At 42.7% G+C, this 18,379-nt stretch overlaps 1 protein-coding gene across 2 annotated transcripts in view; it reads left to right on the forward strand.

The window, feature by feature from the left end:
- Positions 1 to 18,379, forward strand: part of LOC307046701 (uncharacterized protein) — a 119,201-nt gene that overhangs the window by 88,007 nt on the left and 12,815 nt on the right. The window lies entirely within an intron of this gene.

Here is an 18,379-nt window from a genome sequence, read left to right on the forward strand (position 1 = left end):
GATAATCAGCTCACGGCATATAGGCAGGGGTAAAGTGCAATTTTTTACGAGTGGGGAGCGGACCTCACCTCCTCTAGGGGGGTCCGGGGGGATGCTCCCCCGGGAAGATTTTTTTTAAATATTGAAGTTAAAAGCATCAATCTGGTGCACTTTGAGAGCAACATTAAGAGATCTATGGATACATCTCTCAACACCCAGATGAAACACAACTGTAAGCAGATGTTCTTTTTCTTTATGGATATTTTACAAATCACTCCCCTTTCAAACTGTATTCTTGTTTTACTGCCATATAGTATTTCATAATTGTTTTTCCTTTATTCTCTTATTTTTTTTATAACTATAATGATCATATGAAGGTGTGCCGCGGAAATAATCTTTTGAATAATCTTTTACCAAACCGTTTGAGACCCACTGAGATAACTTAGACTAAAGTTAACTATCTAAACACTCAGAGAGTCCTTTAGCTCACCTGAGCCTCTCAGTCTGAGAGGAGAGCTCTCCTCCAGCTTGTTGTGGAACAAACAGCTCCGTATGTCCGTTAGTGCAGCTAGCTAACCAGATGCTAACAACACGGTCCCTGCCGCTGGCACCGGTCCCTCTCTCTCTCCCCCTCTCTCACACACACTAAATGCGCTATTTCCGCACACACACAGAACCGCGAGCTTGAATGACACAAGCACACTTTTATTTCCATCCAACTCTCTGATTGGTCTGGTTTCTTGCCTCTGTTGCATTCACTGAACACGGGAAATTACAGTCCTGCCGTCCTTTGTAGTGTCTTGATGAGGTTCACGTAAAGCACGGTTAACGTATTATATTATTGAGGTAGAATTGTCCGGGGCTACAGAAAAAACATTCGGGGCAGGCCAAAATATCCTTTTACCAACAATGTGGAATTTATTGGCTACATATTACACAGATTATGCACAGCGGGAGCAGCAATAACCGTCAAATAATAATTCAGACAGGGGAGCTCCGCACCCCCTGCCTGCCGCTAGGGGGTGCTGCAGCGCCCTCAGCACCCCCCTTCCCGCGCCCATGAGGGCACGAGATAAATTTGTGCACAGATGGAAGGCTGACAGGCTGACAGGCAGGTAGGCCATCCAGTTATTTTAGCCGGGCCGGCTCAGATGATTGGTCGTGCTTTTTACAGTGCTACGGCTTCCAGAGATGAATTTTTGTATGTATTTATTGTCAAAGCATTTAATATATTCATGGCTATCGGGATGTTAAGAGCATTCCATGGAATATAACAAAAAGTGTTTTCTGAAATGAATTACATACCCCATTGAATTATCACCTATGATTATGACTGAAGATCCTCAGCTGTCTTCCTCTCCGTGTTGTTCCCATTGTTCCTCGATACGTAAAGGCTGCAGTGCAGCACCTTTGACAACTTCTCTCTACATATCAAACATACCGGTAAACCAGCATCGTTTGCTGTGAAAGCATATAACTCTGTCCACACATAATTAAATCCTGTGTTTCTCCTGTACTGTTCTTTGATTTATCCATTCGCTCATCGAGCCGGGGGTAAAGTTATTCACCCGCAGGAAAAGGCGCTCGCGCGGGACCGTAGCAGGATGTGACGCATATTTTAGTTGACCTAATTAAAAACGTTTTTTTTTTAATTTATGTTTCACAGTATCACCTCAAAATACAAGATACAAAACATTTTCAACCATGCAACAAAATATAAATAGTCATACAAATACTTTTATTTTATTTCCTTCTTATTTTTGTCTAAGCTCAAGGGAGCCAGAGCAGAGGGCTTAAAGGGCCGCCTGCGGCCCGTGGGCCGCGGGTTGCCGACCCCTGGCCTATACAGACATAAATAAACCAGCGACTTTATTCGCCATGACACAGACAGTATGTGGTTTGTACTTGTTTAACTTTTGTCTAGTTTCTGAACAGATATGAAGAGCTGTGAGCTCTGAGTGCTAAGAGCTAACAGCTGTGTTGTTTTACTGGGGAGCTCATTGAAGATGACGTCACGGCTCCGCCTACACTGCGTTACTATAGATACTACCCCAGTCCTTCACGAGTCTAAAAAACAACTCACGTCAACGCACGTAAGCAACGTGGACGCCAACGTGAGCGCCCTCGTGACCAAAATATTTGACGGCGCTGATTGGCTGAAATTATGTTTCGGCGGCACAGTTTACTATTGAGACTTTTGCAACGTGCTGGTTGCTGCTGTTTGGCTCGGGGGCAGCGCCCCGTAATGATAAACTACTGCCAAGGGCAAGGCCAGGCAGGAAACATGTGACTTATCAGTAACTTTAGACATCGTAACACAATTTTAAACAAGATTTTATTGTAGATTATACATTTTACTGATACCAATTGTATGATATTTACCTTGTTCATTAAAAATAAAAAATATAAAATATACATATTTTTGAAATACATATTTTTTTTAAATATTTTTTTTTAGATGTAATATTTTTTTAAATATCTTTTTTTGTATATGGGAAGAGCTGGGGCGGCGTCCCTATGGGCCGGCCGCCACTGATTGCTGGGTTGATTTGGCTGGGTCATAATTATGGGTTATTTGGGCACTGTAAACACACTGGTGGGTTGTTCATGCTGGGTCAAAGGGGTTATTAGGCTTCAATTGCAGTTGAACACCTGCCTGGGTTATTTTTAACCCAGAGGTTGCTTTATTCATTTTCCCACTTGTGAATCATTTTGGAACCATCTTTTTGTCATTTCTCACCTCAAAACACACTGAAAAAATTCGACCCACCACACTGCCCCTGACCAGCCTTTGGCCAACAGCCACCGCACCCCAACTTCCTCCCATCTGGTTGAGACCGTGGAGAAGTCGAGGCCGCAGCTTACTTGGCTGGGTAGAGCCTAATTGGTGTGAATAAGCCCATAGCTCCACCCTGCTGGTGCCAGTGCAAGTGACTACACACTGTGCAGTGCGTACCACGTTTCCTAGGTCCCTAAGGAGCATGGGGAAAACGTAAGTGTACTATGTCCTCCACACTCTTACCTCACACTCTTACTTCGTGTAGTGTGTGCACGGACCCTAGTGGGGAAGGCTCTCCCCGCCTGCCTCCAGGCCTGTATGGGGCTTACTACGCGCCACGTTTCCCAGGAGCATGGGACAACGTAAGTGCATTATGTCCAAGGGGGTCAGATACAGCTTACTGACCCACAAGTAAGGGCTTACTGACCCACAACCATCCTCCTTTCACCAGTCCTGTGTTGCCCCAGCAAGCACAGACAATGAAAAAAGAGCCAGACATGTCTAAGAGATACCTACCTTATGAACGGGCCCGGCGTAGACCAAGGCGCCGCCGTGCATAGGTGGACGATTAAAGCCTGTATAACCCTTGACCTGGAAGAACTTCTTAGGTTCTTGGGAACAGAAGAGGGGTTCAGTCTGAGTGTCGGTCTGAGTGTCGCCCTGCTACGGTCACCACGAACCAGAAGGCAACTCGGGTGCACCGATTGAGCGGTCAGTTTGCAAACTCTCTTGGCAGAAGTCAAAGCAAGCAGAAAAGCTGTTTCTTTTTGCTTCTCTCTCTCTCTCAATGATAGCGCCTACAGGGAGGAGAGCTCCAGAGGCTCAACGGTTCTGTAACCAAAGCCTCGAGCACCATTATTTGATGGCAGTTCCCATTGCGGGGTGGAGACATGCACCACTGGGCGCTGTCTCCTGATCCCCTGCAGAAAACGCCAAATCCTGCATGACAGCACGAGATGACTGCTGCATACACCTTGACTGTGGCATGAGCAAGCCCCTTGTCCACCAGTAGCTATAGCTAGAATAGAATAGAGCCCAATGTACCGGACAGAGGCTCTAGACTCCCTTCCTCGCACCACGTCTGTCTGTCTGTCCTCTGACAGAGTGGTACGTAGCCTGCCCTCCTTCTCGATGGGGCGTACACCTCGCTCTCGATGGGGCCGTACCTCTCGCTCTCGATGGGGGCTGCATTGAGCAAAATCCCCAGATACTCCACCTGCTGGTGAGGTATGGGATTGCTCTTCTTCCAATTGACCGCAAATCCCAACTTGGTTAGGTGTAGGATCAATTGGGCTGTGTGGAACATTGCCCATTCCCTGGACCTGGCCATGACTATGAGGTCGTTGAGATAATATAAAACCCTCATGCCATGGTCGCGAAGCGGCTGAAGCGCTGTGGTCACACATTTGCTGAACATGCGTGGGGATAGGGAATACCCGAACGGTAGTCTGTTGTACTCGTAGGTAGGGTTGGGAACCGAAACTCGGTTCCAGATGAGAACCGATAAGAAAATGCTGGGTACCGGGTACAAATACAAAATACACAATTTTGGTTCTGCTTAACGGTTCCTAAATGCGGTAGACCCTGTATTCCACCGGGTCCGTTTGCGCCGCGATGACCCGGTGGAATACAGGGTAAGGGCGGACTGGCCATCTGTGTGTTCTGGAGAATCAAAGAACGGCCGGGTCGTCAGCGGGCCGTTGACGGCTGGCTCGGTACGCTGACGGTACGCTCACTTTTATACATCTAAAGTGAGGCTCCACTACACTAAAAACGAAAAAGACAAGGCACAGTGTAAAGCCTGTTTACAGCTGGCCACAGGCATAGCTCAGTTAAAATAAAGCACAGCTATTGTGCAATAAATTTGTATTGCATGTATCTGTTTTATTTGTAAAAATTTCAGTTAAAGCTTAAAAGAATAAAGATATTTTTGTTATCTAAACATTTGACCTCTTTCTTTTACAATTTTGGAATCGAAACGGGGAATCGATAAGAACCGGAATCGATAAGCAGAATCGGAATCGATACCCATACCTACTTGTAGGCTATCCCCTGGAAGGCAAAACGCAAATACTTTCTGTGCTTTGGAGCAATTTTGACATGAAAGTAAGCGTCCCTCAGGTCGATGGTTTGTGAACCAATCGCCCGGCTGCACCAGTTCCAGTAATTGTTTTATGGTTAACATATGGAACCTTTTGCATGTAATGTGATGATTCTGGATGAGAAGATCCAGAATGGGTTTCTTGGAAACCAGGATGTACATGGAGTAAAGCCCCTTTTCTCTGTCCTGAGAGTGCACAACAGACACAGCCTGTTTTTGCAACAGGACCTGAATCTCTGTTGAAAGGAAACCTATCTTTTTGTGGGATGATAGATTTGCCTCTCTTATGCCCCTGAAGGGAGGAGGGACGCTGCAGAACTGGAGTGCGTAACCCAGTCTCAGCAGTGGTGTAGTGGGGATTCTTTTACTGGGGGGACGCTATTTTAATTAGTTATCCCAAACAATGCCACACAAGTGCGCAGGCGCGCAGTGCACTCCCAAAACTGGCAGACAGGTCCACAGAAACTACTGGTATGCTTAGTCCTACTTTAGTTACTGTACTGCAAAAAGCAGACGGCGCTGCGCTCAACACACACACAGACTCAAAACCATGGACACACTGGCACATAATTTACATAAACAATGTAAAGGCCAAAGTTGCATCAGCTACAGTATTGCAACTAAGCAGACAGCGCTGCTTCTCTCTATCTATCTCCACTTTCAAAATCTATTTAAAACTGATAACAAACAAACAAAATTCCCAAAGTTGTCCTGAAATTAACTTATTAAATGAAATAAACGAAAAATATAGCCTACTTATGCAAACAACATTGAATCTGGATTTGAAATTATTCTGATTAGGCCTAGCCTACATTGCAAATAAGCAGCAGACAGCGCTGCTTTTCACACCTTGCGTTTTGAAGACTGATAAATCCAAAATGGATGAACAAACTTTGCAAACGTTGCTAGTGCAGCTCACGTTAACGTTAGTGCTAGCATTATCCACGTCTTTAGGGGGCTCTTCTGATGAAGTTGTACTAGTAGCAGCTTCACTTGTAGCTTCGGTGCTGCTAGCCTCTTTCTTCTTGTGAACTATATTCTTTTTAGAAAAGAAGTCAAGTAAAAAATGTTTGCCTGCCATTATAGAGCTTTTTCGTTAGCGTTCTTGAGGGAAAGAGCTGCCGCAAAATCGGCATGGGTGTGTCACTGACACACCCCCAGCTCGCCGCGTGGTCACGGGCATGATGACGAATCATAATTTTTAAGGAAATCGTTTTTTATTTTTTATTATAATTACTGTGAAATGTATTATGTTTTTTTCATTATTACAACAAATACACACTTGCAACTGATAACACTGGCAATGATTTTATATTTATTAGACTATTAAAAAAAAGATCATGCTCCAAATAAGTGGGGGTACGGCGTACCCCTGCGTCCAACGCCCACTACACCACTGAGTCTCAGTGTCTCATCCATCCACTCGGTCAGTACACAGCTGGGCTTCCTTTCCCCGTAAAACTGTGTTTTAGGGCAGGGGTTCCCAAAGTGGGGGTCGCGAGACCCCGAGTGGGGGTCGCGAGATGATTACAAAATAAAAATGGAACATTTAAAAAAATTAAAAAATTAAAAAGAATTGATACATTTTTAATCGCCAGTCTCTGGCACTATTATTTTGGGGGTTGCAGGCTGAAAAGTCTGGGAACCCCTGTTTTAGGGGACATGCAAGCAGCTGTGGAGCTGCAGCTAAGAAGCTGTGGTACTCTCTGGTGGCCCACTCCGCCGCCAAACCTTCCATTAAAGGAAGTTTGGTCCATAGGGTGCTGACATAGAAAGGGCCGATTTTCTACTGAAGTCCTTGAATGCACCGCGGCCAGCTCTCGCGGTGCCGCACGCTGCGTCATAATGCCGTGGCCACACCATAGACCAGTGGCGGCTGGTGGAAAATATTTTGGTGGGGCTATGGAAATGGTGACAAAACCATACTAGGGCATTTAAAATCAGGAGACTAAATACGAACATCGTGTGTGTGTGTGTGTGTGTGTGTGTGTGTGTGTGTGTGTGTGTGTGTGTGTGTGTGTGTGTGGGGGTGTGTGTGTGTGTGTGTGTGTGTGTGTGTGTGTGTGTGGGTGTGTGGGTGTGTGTGTGTGTGTGTGTGTGTGTGTGTGTGTGTGTGTGTGTGTGTGTGTGTGTGTGTGTGTGTGTGTGTGTGTGTGTGTGTGTGTGTGTGTGTGTGTGTGTGTGTGTGTGTGTGTGTGTCATACTTGCCAACCCTCCCGATTTTCGCGGGACACACCCGCATTTCTCCCGATTTCTGACAAAATCAGATTTACTCATGACTGTTTCCACTCGGAATTTAATACAGGTACACCATTGTTTGGTTTCCATGGTAGCGAGTCTCTTTAGCAGCGCGCGCAACTCAAAGTCTGAGAGGGTGAGGAAGATGAAAACTGAACAAGAATCGACAACTCGACCCTCTGATCACTCCTTTCCTGTAAAATACAGGTCCAGCCCACACATATGCTCCATGGTGCCACAGGCCTTGCCCTTACAAATACAATAAGCATGCAAATGTTAATCTACAGCTCCGGTGATACACTAGCCTACAACTGCAGACGCAGCCATCCCCTACTGTAGCGTCACCTTGGATACGAGTCTAAACAGACACACAGGCCAGGGCGCTGAAAGGGCGCCCTTTGAGCATCAGATCTGACGACGCTGATTGGCTGAAATCATGTTTCGGCGGCATAGTTTCCAGATAGCAACAGTCAGCTTGTTGGTTGCAGCTGCTCTGGCTGAGAGCTCTTTTCTACCGCCCGGACGAGAGAGGGTAATGATACACGCTGCGGCCAGGCAGGAAACATGTGACTTATCAGTAACTTTAGACATCGTAAAACAATTTTAAACAAGATTTTATTGTAGATTATACATTGTACTGATACCAACTATATAATATTTACCTTGTTCTTTAAAAATAAAAATAAAAATAAAAAATATATTTTTAATTTGTAATGACAATCAAACATGTGGGAAGAGGGGGGGACGGCGCCCCTAGCGCCCCTATGGACCGGCCGCCACTGCCATAGACTGTATATATATATGGACGTAGGGTCTGTGACGTCACCCATATGATTCTGCAGAGTTGCCGAGAAGCCCTTAGTAGGCGGAGTCGGCCACTAACGGCTCGACACTGACGTCAGAGTTAAACTCCTGCCTGCTCCAAATAAGGGCAAAGAGGCGGGACCTCCTGCCACCGAGCTGGAAGATCCAGAGCTAGCTGAAGCTACCAAGCTAAGCTAACATGCACCCCATCTGCACACTGCCGCCGCATTTTACGTTTCTAAGGTAAGCGGACATGAAACTATTCAGCAAAACTATAAATAATAATCAAAGTTATTGAGTTTTTAGCATAATACTTCAGAATCTTAAAATCCCTTTCACGTTTGTATGCAATTGTGCTAAATTCAACACTGGAATCAAGCAAATATTAATATGTTTGCATGACATTAGTTATTTATATTTGGATATCACTTAATTATACATTTAATAAATTTAAGTCAAGCTAAGGTACATGTGATGGTAGCTAGTTAGTGCTCTTACCTGTGAGGCCTCCTCCAAACAGCATAATAACCAGACTGTATCATTAAAACTATGTACCAGTTCTAGATCCTTGACTTTAGACAAACAATTGAAAATACAACATGTATTCAAAGACCAGTCTTTATTTGAAGATGCCTCTTAACCTGAGATATTAGTTATACAGTAATAGTATTGACAATCTAAAAAAACTGAGCAACTCAACAGTCAACTTTATATTTCTTATTGTCTAAGGCATTTATTATTTTCATTTTCCCCCTCTCATATTCAGTGTGGACGGATTGAGACAATGTGGTGTCCAGAGAGCTGCTGAGACTTCAGGGAGAAACCTCCGTGTGATGAACGGATTGAGACAGCGTGGTGTACAGAGAGCTGCAGAAACTTCAGGGAGAAACCTCCGTGTGATGGACGTCCTGTCTGTTGGTTTGGAGAGGACTGAGGGTCTTCCCTCTGCGAGGAGGACCAGGCCTGATGGAGGAGCCCATGCCGGGCATCGCTGATACCAACTGCACAGGCCTAGTCTGTCACTTTACTTGACTAAATGTGTTTACTTATACATTTAATAGGTTTATAATTTCTGTCTATGTGCTTTTTATTTAAAACATGTTTGATTAACTTTTGGTTCACATTTCAATAAATTGTATTTGTATTTGCACTCCTTTCGTCCATTATTCTTACTGAAAATGTTAGATTACACATTCACATCTGTCTGAAGATTGGCCCCATTTATTTGTGACTTTGCAAACTCTGCGGTACAAGGCACAAGTGATGTGAAGCTCATCAAGTGAGGCAAATAGAAATAATCAGCTGATGGAGTGTAGATGTGGAAATAGCTGCATTCGATCAGCTGACTGTGTTTTCACAATATAAGTAGTTTCTTAGTGAATGTCCTGTACTGGTCTTAAAATCTCATAGCATCAGCTTTTAATGTTCCTCTTGGATGTTCTTCTTGACCCTCAGAGAAGTAGAAAATGTCGTGTCTTTCAGGCAGGTCCTTTCCTAACAAAAATGACAGGAAACATAAAACATATTATTGCAGAATAAGTGTGTTATTTATGAAAGCGGTGTGTTTATGGGCTGTAGATATAATTATTTTGTAATTGTAATGTTTTTTTTTTTATTTCAACAGTGAAAGAATAACTTTTCCCACGTTTTTTACAGACAATATAGAGAGATAAATAGTAGCAGTTCTCACTATGCGTTAAATAGCTTTGCCTTCAATACATTAAATTAGAAAGCTGACAAAGTCATATTGCTTGTTAACATCTAAATGTAACCTTTTGCATGGAAAAACCCCTCAACTTAACTTATGTGTAGGTGATCTAGTATTTAGTATTGTTTAATGAAAAGTATATCAGTGTATTAAAAGTCAATACTTCATTTATTTAAACCAATATCTTTCTTGATTCTTTGTACAGTATGAAAAAAGATTATTCGTGCCCAGGGGCGGATTGGGACTAAAATTCAGCCCTGGAAACTGACCCAGTCCGGCCACATGAAATGTCAAATGTTAGAAATCCGCTGTTTATTATTTAAAGTTTTACGTCCGATTAGCTCCTTTTTTCCTCTCTGTACACAGCTCCAGTTTGGGCATTGGCCTGTCATCAGATTTTATTTTTAGTTGCTGCTGTGTAGCGGAAATTTAGTAAAATTATTTTTGATGAAATACTCAAAATCTCCACCCTCCATAATTGCACTTGCTTCAGTTGCTTGTTACTTTTTAAGGGCGGTGATGACAGTTACAGTATAAACTGAAGTTGATGCGATTTGATTGGATTGTGAGTCATGACGAAGCCTCATCTGATTGGTCAATCCCTCCATTTGTTTTCACCAAGGGAAGCCAATTTCGGCTAGCCTCCTCTCGCAACAGATAGTGCAATCTACTGTTTCACCATAACATCTAGAGGGGCGCTGTTTCACTCTTTGTAAAATACTCAATGAGAATGGGGAGAGACGGGCCGGCAGAAAAATTACCGTAACTAAACGAAGTGTTTTTATTTATTTATTAAAATTATAACTACAATCCAAAAAAACAGGGGAAGCCTGGCTTCCCTTGGCCTCCAGGAGAAAACGCCACTGAGTTCAAGGGATAATTCTCACCCACCTCTTGCTCTTTCCATGCACTTGTACGTGCCAGTTGAGCTGGTTCTTCCACCAGCTCAACTCTGTCCCTCATCATGAACGCAGGAGGCTGGCTGTATATCTGAACTCAAGCCCTCATCATTCTCTTCATCATCTTGCACTTGTAAGCTGCTGCTGATAGTGCTTGTAGCAGCGCTGCTGCCAAAAAGGTCTCAATTTGAGACATTTATATGCTTCACCTGCGAGTGACTTCACCTTTTTTCTTTTCTCGGCCCCATCTTTTTCTTTTCTTTTTCTTTGATTTTTATCGATGTTTTTTCATTCTCCCTGGCTGCCGCGGGTTCTAATCCCTTCTCTTCGTGTGGCCGGTCTTTTTTCTTCTTCGTGTGTGATTATTTGACATAAGAACCACACAACTGCATTAGCAGCCGCTGTCGCCCTCTGTCGGCCGTCAGCGCAATTTAAATGATGACGTTAAACCATTTTTTTTTTTAAAGGGCCGGCCGTCAACGGCCCTTGAGGACCGGCCGTTCTGTGGTTCTCCAGATTCTACAGATGGCCAGTCCGCCATTGTTTGTACCTGTGCTGAAGTTCACTGCTGTGAGGAGTCCAGTTCTGTCTCTCACTCTCTGGTCCAGCCTGTCTGCATCACCTGGAAACTTTAAACAAACAATAATATATGTAATAGGGGTGTAACGGTATCCGTATTCGTCCCGTACCGTCATGGTTCGGACGTCACGGTTCGGCACATGCAGTCACACGACGAATAAGCCTTTTTTTTATGAGTGTGAAAAAAGTCAGGGCAGTATCCATTACACTATATATAATCCAGGGGGCGGTATTGTGCCTAAAAGCTGTTTGCCAGCCACCCTTAAACAACACATGAAGAACAAGAAGAAACACAACAACAAATCGAACAAAATACAAGAAGAAAAGTTAGTATGGTGATTTCAGATAACACACAGGAGCTAGAACCCACCTGCTTCTTTTAAATAAGCTGTGTGGGACATTTTTGGGTTCCCTGTGGACTACAATAACGATGGAGTGCGAGTGGTGGATCGGACGAGGACGGTGTGTCGGCGTTGTACAGCGTTGCGTCATGCTAATGGAAACACACGCCAAACATGCCAAATCATATCAGAAGGCATCAACTAGATTTGCCTATCACCGGAGCCAGGCAAAAGACAACAGCAGTTCAACAGCTTATCCCCGCTGTTTTTAACACTAGGAACACTAGAGGTCGCTGTATACCTAAAACCGCCAACGGGTAAAATATACTCGCTATAGATTTTCAAGTTACAATGTTCTTTTATTTATCATACAGAACAGTTAGTTTTGATCGCACAGGGATGAAACGTATACCAATAGAATCTGTGGACTCTCAGCTTTTCATATGATATAGGTTGTGCAGATAGCATGAAGTTTAAAATATCGCTAAGGGAACGGATTTAAACGCTTGGTGTTAGACTTGTGTTTTGTTTAGGTACAAATCTCTCTATCTCTCTCTATCGATATATCTGTAATGTTCTGTTCTATGAACATATAATTGTCTACATAAATAGAGGACGCGGACTACTTCTCTCATTCCGAGTGTCCATCTTTTTTCAACTGGCACGTAACCTGCACACATGCATTACGTCCTCAACGTGAGCTCAGTCATCCAAGATCTTGTATTCTCCAAGATGTTACACTATCTATAACTATCTATCTGTCTATCTCTCTCTCTATCCATCTATCAATATATCAATATATCTATCTATCTATCTATCTATCTCTCTCTCTCAATCTATCTCTCTATCTATAAGGAACGCAGTAGACAAAAGGCGTTGCTATAGCAACACGTCACGTTTACGCTGCTTTTTCTATGAGGTAAATATTACCCGCTGGCGGATATGGGTATAAATGGCATTTTTTTGGGCGATTTTTTCAATCTGACTTCATATTGACAATTGTTAACAACAGAGGGTGCTACATAACACACTTTCAGGAAAAGTCACGGACTGGGAGACTTTAATATGTTATTGAACAAAAGTTACATACAATCAAAAAACAGCTGCGGGTAAAATTTACCCGTTGGCGGTTCTAGTGTTAAGAAGCCAATAGACATGAAAGCCGTGAGACCAAAATAAGTAACGGAAGCTATTGGCATATTGCAACGGCTATGCGCTCTTGAAACACTTTCTTATTATTTATTTTGTAATATTTTCAAGACATTCTATTTAGTTTTACAGCTTGATAAAACCTTTTTGTTTGACATCAGCCATTATAGATAATATGGCCATCTGAGTGTGTGTGGTACTGTTTGTTTTTAACCGTGTAATACAGTTAATTATTCAAAATGTTAGAGTTCCTTATTTTTAAACTGAAACTTGCACTACTGTTCAAAAATAAATAACAACAAATCTGGAATTATGCATTTGGGACTTTTTTTTTGCTTTTTCTTGTTGCAACACATTCTCACTCCATAATCGTCCAGGAGCGACGCTTGTTCAAGGTCCCGTGGCGTGCAGTTGTGACGCTCCTAGGCTCCTTCAGCTTCATAAAGGGACGCAAATAGCTTTCAACTGATTGCAATGTATTCCCATCTGCGGCGGGATTTGACGCTCATGGAAGCACGGCATTCGTTTGTGTCGGCTGCCCTTAAAGGCAATGTGAGCGTCCATTCCCATTGGATAACGGAGAATTGTACACTCAGAAGTAAGTATTCCCCTTACTGTCGATTGATTTTACAGTGATATCTGCACTACTCATCGACTAAAAAACACCAGATTATCCTTGTTAATTACACAATATTGATTGGTTTAAATTGTGTGCAATGCTTTTGTATTTTTCCCCTTCGATTCGGAGAAACAAATATTTTTTCGGAGTAAAGGATGGCAGAAGACACTACACTACCCAGAATCCCCAGCTATCGTTTAGGACTACACCATGTGCTCTGTTTGACAAGCCCCGTGATTAGTTATCAAGCTCTGTGATTGGTTGACCTCCAACTGCATTCCATTCATTCCAATGGCTGGCGTCTATGTCACGTGATCTTCAAATGTCTCCCTGCAGAAAAAAAAAAAACATGGCCGAACTTCCTTTTATTGTTGGTGGAAAATGCCTATTTTAAAGTTAGTTTGGCCCTTAAAATGCGTTTTGATGTCATTTGATGCGAGAAATATGAGTTGTTATTTCAGATTATGTGTGCAGTGGATGTACATGATCTTTAGTTTGCTAGTTATTACGAAGATTACTTCAGGAAATTGTGTCCATACAACGTCAAAAGATCAAGATCCTGTCAGTAGAGCTTAGAATATATCCATCATCTCTCTGCGGCTTCATGTCATTTAACATCACTAGCAACAACTATCAGCAAAAGTGTGTTTATAAAGTTGTTTATTGTTATAATGTGAGCAACAAGTATAGAGAAGCAGCTGTTTGGGGAATCAGACAGACTCCAGCAATGCTCATTAAATATATATGAAAATAAAGGACACAAGTAAAATCTAATTCTGGGGTCTCAAAAATCACAACTTAATGTGATACTGAGTTTAACAACTATTATTCATCTTTGTATTGTATTTCTCTTCCCTCACATTCCATTGCATAAAACCCTAAACATAAAGCATAAAACAAGCATGCATTTTTCTCCAAGTCAACTGGATCAATAAGCTAGAACTCTTAATGAGATACTTGTGGCCTCTCCTGCTGGTGCACAGTAGACTGCTCTTTTTGGCATCACCTGAAGTTTTCTGTCGTCCCGGATCCATTATACATATATTATATGTTTACAATCTAGCTTTATCTGTCAAATTGATTGTCCAAACTGTCCAATTTGCAGGATACTTCACAGAAAATATGTACAGGTAATCAGAGCAGGGCAAGGCAAACAGAACAGAACAGAAATTTCGAAAGAATTACTAACAAGGATCTAATAGAGAGCAAACGGAAAACCAGTACAGGCTGAACTAATAAAGGGATAATGTTCAGGTGTACAAGAGGTCAGCTCGCTGCAGGGCTGAAGGAGAACTGGTGAAACTAATGAGGAGAGACATTTACTGTAAAAAAGGAGGGGGAAAGCACAAAGACAGGAAGTAAAGACATGGCATCACACAGTGAGTGTGTGTTTACTGTGTTGGTCTGTTCTGTTAACGCAGACATTTATTCCCTGTTTTGTTATTTGTTCCCATCAGTTCTTGGAGAGGAATGTTCCTCTGTTTCTGTCAAGATTGGGGAAAATAGGACCCAAATGCAGTAAAAAAGACAAAAGATCGAGTAACAAAAGCCGATGACAAAGAAAAACAAGAAACAACTTAACATTAGCAAACGGTGGAGCACGAGAAACAGGAACAAACTCACAGACAGGAACAGGCAGGTAACATGGACGAGAAAGACGACGACCGAACAGGGAGCAAAAGGGAAGACAAGATTTTCGGCCCAATTCCAAACCACACCCTACCCACTCCGCCTCCGTGATGGAGTGAACTCCGTCTGTAGGGACACTCGCAGCTCAACGAGGCTCCCTCCTGTCAGATGGAGGGAGTAAATACAGCGGCAAGCTTTGGGACGAACTCCCCTCTCTCCAGCAGAAACAGGAAATGCCGTACATTTTCGTAACAACAGTTTCAAATCAGCATCTGTTGGATTAAAAATTAAAAAAATAAAACTCAAAAAATCTTTAATGGGGTTTATTTTTTGTAAACCATTTTTAGTTTTAAAATCTGATGTTTATAAGCTGCTTGGTTTTTGCAACAGTCCCTGCAAGTATACACAACTTTATAATACAATTCACAAAATGTACCTTTTCTAGACTAAACACGGGTATATGATCCTGAGTTCAAAACAATATGAGGTAACATGAAGCTGTTAACATCTGTATGACGATATTAAATGTCTATCTTGTTGTGCAGTTTATCAGTTAATGTTTGCAGGAACTACTTTTAAACAGCGTTTTTCCTGATGGACACACACAGCGTTGGTCGGTCAGGTAGTGCAGCAGGTGAAGGCAAATTCCAATCAACCCCCTACACCCTACCGCTACGTTTGCGCGTTCGCGCGGAGAGTCCGCCAGATTAGGTGCTGTTCCAAACCAACGAGTGTGGAGGGGGAGTGGGTTATCAATCCCTCAAACAGCGAGTCTGCAGCGGTGCTGACTTAAGACCGGTCTGTACCTGACCCGTCTCAACGCTGTGTGTGTCCGTCAGGAAACAAGCTGTTAACAAGTAGTTCCAGCAAACATCCACTGATAAACTGTGATGTGAACAACCTCATGATAGCCTCATATGTTTTTAACTTATGATCATACCTTTGTTTAGTCTAGAAAAAGGTCAATGTGTGCATTTTATTATAAAGTTGTGTATATTTACAGACTGTTGCAAAAACTAAGAAGCTTATAAACATCAGGTTTAAAACGAAAAGAGCTTTACAAAAAAGTAACACAATGAAAGATGTTTGGAGTTTTATTTGAGTTGTTGATTTAAATGTGTTGTCTAAGAGATGCTGATTTGAAACCGTTGTTACATACAGTTACGGTATTTCCTGTTTCTGCCGGAGAGAGGGGAGTCCGTCCCAAAGCTTGCCGCTGTATTTATTCCCTCCATCTGACAAGAGGGAGCCTCATTGAGCTGCGAGTGTCACCCCATGGAGTTCACTCCGTCACGGAGGGGGAGTGGGTAGGGCGTGGTTTGGAATTGGGCCGAAGTCAGGTGATGCAGACTCTCTGCTGGAGGGCTTAATAACCCACTCCCCCTCCACACTCGTTGGTTTGGAACAGCACTTAATGTGGCGGACCCGCCGCGCAAACGTAGGGGTAGGGTGTAGGGGGTGGATTGGAATTGGGCCTAAATACACAGGATCAATCACAGGAAAAGACACAGCTGGGCAGGGGAGGCAGAAACACAAGGGCAACAGGTGAACACAATCAGACAATCAGACACAGGAGGGCAAACACAGGAAGGAAGACCAGACAAGACACAAGGAGGAAAACATTTCAAAATAAAGGTGGGAAAAGGCAACATAATCCCAAAGCCATGACAGTTATACAGAAACAGACTGGCCTTAGACTAGAGCAGGCATGGGCAAACTAAGGCCCGCGGGCCATATACAACCCGTTGGGCTTTTGAATCCGGCCCGCCGAATATTGGTACAAAATTGTCCAAATTATAGTAAAGACCGCATTCATTTAGCCTTTTTCCTGCAATACACGGCATTTCAGTTGATCCCACTAGATGGCGCACTCTAGGCACAATTTACCTTTGCTGGAGTCTGGTCTATTCTCTCAGCTGGCCCGACTCGGCAACCCGGCAAGATTCAAGAACCAAATACGTCACGCTTACATTGGAGGGGGTCGAGATTAACCTGAGCAATAACAGTTCATGGCGAGTACGGCGAATACAAGTTGTAACAAGCAGTAGCGCTGAGCAAAGTGACTAGAACGCGACCACACACTTATAAAAACACTTATATAAAGTTAGGCAACACTAACCAGGCTTTGTGTGATTCTGTTTGTTTGACCTTACTTTAATAACCATCCGTTCACTGTCATTGACCATTGTGAAGAGGCAGACGTTTTCCTGTTGTTTTGTATTATTGCAGTTATCGGATGGAATCAATACATGGGCTACATGTGGCCATCACAAGTAAAATCATAACCAAAACTACACCGGTAAAATATGCGTGTAGAAAACGGCTTATGCCACAATATGATAGCAGCAAGTAGTCAAGACAGTCTGATTAGCTAACATCACCTGTAGAATGCCAGAGAAACTTCCATAACAGCTTTGTGATGCCAAACAGCTTTCAGACTAAGACACATTCACTTATGGGGATGGGGGATATTTATCAGCTGCTTGTGTGACAGTCAGACAATGAAAACTTTACAGCGGCCGCTGCCGCGAGTTAACGGGAGAATAAACTCCGGTAGACGAGCAGCACTGCAGCAGGCAGTAATGCAGCTGAACCACATTAATGAACAATACACCACGGCACTCTGGAGAAAGTTATAAGGTTGGAGAAGTAGTTCTTTAATTTAATCTGGCTTCGTATAATTAAAAACTACCAGACGCAGTCCTCTATCTATGTAGTTGTGAGCGTTGTTGCGGAGAAAATCAGCTACGTAAAACGCTGTGTGGGTCATAAGACAACCCAGTCTCACGGCATTTCGTGTTCACCAACACGATTTTTAATCTATTGATTCGTGTTCACCAAAACGATTTCCCCCTTTTTTTTCGTGTTGCACAGCACGATTTTAAAAGCAATGTATTTCTATTGGTAGTCTTTCCCCTTTTTTTTCGTGTTGCACAGCACGATTTTAAAAGCAATGTATTTCTGTTGGTAGTCTCACGGCATTACGTGTTATAGGAAGACCGGAAGCTGTGTGGTTCATAAAAACATGTTCTTACTCAATATCAAGCCACGATTATTGCTTTTTATTTAAAATCGTATCATTTCTGACTTTTGTTGCTGTCTGTGAGGAAAATAAATGGGGCTCATTTTTCCTTTTAATTTGTTATTCTTTTCAAAATAACACACTGTTATTTACTCAACAATAACACACAATTATCCTTGTTTTTATTTATTTGTTTAATTCTATAATCTCGGGCTTTTTTGCCGTCCTTCAGGAACTGAATTTCAAAATAAAAATAACCGGAAACAGACGTAGGCCTATAAGGGACATTTCGAGCATCATCGAGTTTAGGATGGCCGAAGACACTACACTACCCATAATCCCCAATTAAAATGAACCGATTAAACATCTCTCTGACACAGTTTAAACGCATTTCAAGTGGAAGAATTTATCGTGTCTCCTCTTCGTGTCTCGGGAAGCTGGAAGCTGTATTATTTTCAAAAAATAAAAAAATATTTTTTTTAACCATAACGGGTACTTTACACAACATTGAGTAAAACTTATCCTTGTTTTA

This window comes from Notothenia rossii, assembly GCF_949606895.1.
Source record: "Notothenia rossii genome assembly, chromosome: 7".
In the NCBI taxonomy this organism is placed as follows: Eukaryota; Metazoa; Chordata; class Actinopteri; order Perciformes; family Nototheniidae; genus Notothenia; species Notothenia rossii.